We start from the raw sequence: 3,440 nt of genomic DNA, 5'->3' as shown, positions 1-3,440 counted from the left end.
TTTGGAGGGGAAACTGGGAATGGAGAAATTTACATGTAAATAAAGAAAATATCTAATAAAAAAATAGAGAGAGCATTAGCAGGTGTGAGGTGGCTGAGTTGTAAAGGCACTTGTTTTGCAAGCATGAAGCTCAGAGTCCAGTCCCTGAACCCCTATAAAAAGCTGTTCATGGAAGCATATAATTATAATCACAATGTTTACAAGGTGGAGACAGGAAAAGTCATGGGGCTTTCTGACCAAATATCTGAGTGTGAGCTCCACATTCTCAGAAAGGAACTTTGTTGCACAAAATAAGGGGGGAGGGGTCCACATGATAGACCCTGTATCAAGTATCAATATAGACAGATCCTGGGAACAATATCCAAGGTTGACTTCTGGCCTCCCTGTGTGCTGACACATATGTCCACACACCCTTCTTATGCATGCACACACACAAGCATGTGTGCCTGCACTTACACATGACACACACACACACACACACACACACACACACACACACACACACACTAAATAGATTAACTCAATTGCCAGAGGTCATAAATTTTGCTGGATACCCATTCTCTTGATTTACTAAATGATCTTTTCTTGATATTGTTCTTAGCTCCTTCAGCCCATCTATTTTAGGTTGTAGAGTCACTACATGATACCACCCTAGAGGATAAGAGTAGCAGTTCACCCAGGCAGTCATAGCTCTAAAGTAGGAGAATTGTGTCTAGAAACCAATGCATGTGGTCGTTTTCAAGAAAAGTTTGAAAAGTAATTATTGCAAAATATTTCAGTTTCTTGATAATAAAGTTAAAATGATGTGACAACTGTAAGTAACCAAAAGTCACATGTGTCTAACAGGGATCCAGAGAGGACACTGAAAGTTTCTTTCTGTTTAATTTGGAAAGGTCATATTTCTACTTATTATTCTCCGAATAAAATAAATTTAGTTAATTCACTCATCTTTAATTAAATTTCAGCCCACTGATAGGCCATTACTGACAAATGAATATAATTTATTGTTTTATGGGGAAGAATAAAATATGCAAGTTTGTGTTAGATGGCAATATATTCTATTTAGAATTTAGGTATTATCTCATTTTTCAGTAATAATTTCTCAGAGATATTTTAGAGTCTAATTCACCATGACTCTCAACTGTGAGGTAAAATGTCATGCTTCCTTTCTCTAAGGCCTCCCTAGTTTGTGTGGTGAATACATTATTCTATTATTTTAGCCATTTCATAATAGTTCAGGAAGATCCAAAAATAAAGAGCATTTAATGAGGATCACCTAGACATTCCAGAAATGGTCTCTGAGTGGTAAATGTGCTGCTGTCTCCTGAGACATCCTGCCCTTAGCTCGCTTGCTCTCTCTCTCTCTCTCTCTCTCTCTCTCTCTCTCTCTCTCTCTTTCTCTCTCTCTCTCTGTCTCTCTCTCTGTCTCTGTGTGTGTGTGTGTCGCTCTGTCTCTCTCTGTCTCTCTCTGTCTCTGTCTCTGTCTCTCTCTGTCTCTGTCTCTCTCTCTCTCTCTCTCTCACACACACACACACACACACACACACACACACATCTTTCTTTTTTTACTCCATATTTCTCTTGCACATGATTGGTTTATACTTTTTAAAATTAACATCATATAACTAACAAAAATAATAATTTCTTTACTTCTTAACTTTCATTTTGCAGCTGCTTCATTTTGCTCTGTGATTATATCAGAACATGCCAGATATTTTTCTTCTTCTTTACACTGGTGACATTTCCAAGACCTATTAATTAGACTTGCATGTATTTTTACTTAAAATAAATATAATCTACTAAACTAAGATGCTTACAACTGCTTCTTACTCTGGGGAAGAGATGTACCATAGCATTTACAAGAAGTAAAGAATAAAAGGGACAGAATGGAATAATTCTGTACTTCTCTATCAGAATAATATTTTGACTCCCAGTTGAATGGGCCCAAGATTGCTGGTGTGACAATCACAGAAATTAAAAATAATGCCAATCCCAGCCTCACGCAGCTATCCCCTAAACATAACACTCAGGGTGAACATTTAAAAAAATTAGGGGCCATCTTTTGCCTGGCAGGCCTGCAGTTATCACCATGAAGGTTGAGCTGTGCGCTTTCAGAGAGGATCCAAGATCTACCCCGGACACAGGTAGCACTATGCCAGGGCCAACTGGAATATTTTCCAGTTTCTTAATGCTTAATACAAGTCTGTGATTCCTTTCCAAAAGGACTCCTCATCAGTTAAACTGTACTAGCCCCTACAGAAAGAACAATCAGAAATTCCAAAGAAAAGAACCCACCATGCAGTCAAATTCCAGCCAGCCTTCAGTTGCATCTTTTGCTGATTTTATGGCCAAGAGGAATCAGAAACCCAGAGTTAGGAAAGCTCTTCAAGAGCAGGCTCTAAGGGCTGCCAAGGAAGCAAAATTGGCTAAGCAGGCATCAGAGAAGACAGCAATGGCTGTGCCAAGGCCCTTACAAAGACAGTACCTAAACAAACAAACAAACAAATAATGACGGCTGTGAAGATCTCTGCTCCCAGAGTTGGTGGGAAATACTAACTTGGTAGGTCAGAGTTTAAAATAAAGATCTGTCTCTAACTCTTAAAAAAAGATAGGTCATGTTATAGACTGTGTGTGACATGACTCACTGAGTAGCCATAGCTTAGGGATTTTTTCTGTTCTGAAGGTGATTATGTTTTTTTTTTTTAACATTTAAAAGCATATTTTAATTAAATAGAATTGAATCACATTCTTGTTCCCCTTTTGTACCACCACTCCGCCCATAGACACCCCTTCAATACCTACAATATCTTTTTTGTCATATTCCTTAAAATTTATAAAATATTATAACAATTAAAGTAAGTATTATAAAAGCTGTTTAATATAAAACAACATTCAATTTAACAGTCTTATATAGATGCTCATCTACAGCAATAGTGAAAATACATTTTTCTCAATATAAATTTTAAATAACTCCAAACATATTAATAAAATACTTAAAAATAATACATCACTACTAGTATTTTCTTAAATGAACATAAATATATAAGGTCTTTTTGCTTGTTTTGTATTTAGTAGAGCTTAAAATCTTGGCTCTTACTGTGGTACAAGCCCAAAATAAGAACAATTTTTAGACATTGGGTTTCATTGTAATAAGGCTGTATTTCAATGACCCTCACATCACCAAAGGATTTTACCTCCATCGTACCTAAGGTGAGAGTTGATAGTTCTGCTGCACCAAGAAATGAATTGTAGGCTCGATTTTTGGATACAGACTTCCTGCTATGGTCAAAGCTATTTGACTTGAGTGAATTACTTCATTCTCAGCCCACAGAAAATATTCATTTAAGAAATGGTGTAGGTATTAAGATGTTATATCCATAAAGTCATTCACCAACTATTTCAATGAACAGTGGTTCTGCTTGGAGGGTGGCACAGACATT

The 3,440-nt window shown here is 36.7% G+C and overlaps 1 pseudogene; it reads left to right on the top strand.

Moving 5' to 3' along the window:
* Window positions 1-2,074: 2,074 nt before the first annotated feature.
* On the top strand, window positions 2,075-2,556 carry LOC116067815 (annotated as a pseudogene).
* The last annotated feature ends 884 nt before the right edge of the window (window positions 2,557-3,440 follow it).

This window comes from Mastomys coucha, unplaced genomic scaffold, assembly GCF_008632895.1.
Source record: "Mastomys coucha isolate ucsf_1 unplaced genomic scaffold, UCSF_Mcou_1 pScaffold22, whole genome shotgun sequence".
NCBI classification, from domain to species: domain Eukaryota; kingdom Metazoa; phylum Chordata; class Mammalia; order Rodentia; family Muridae; genus Mastomys; species Mastomys coucha.
This window is presented reverse-complemented; position numbering and strand designations above follow the sequence as displayed.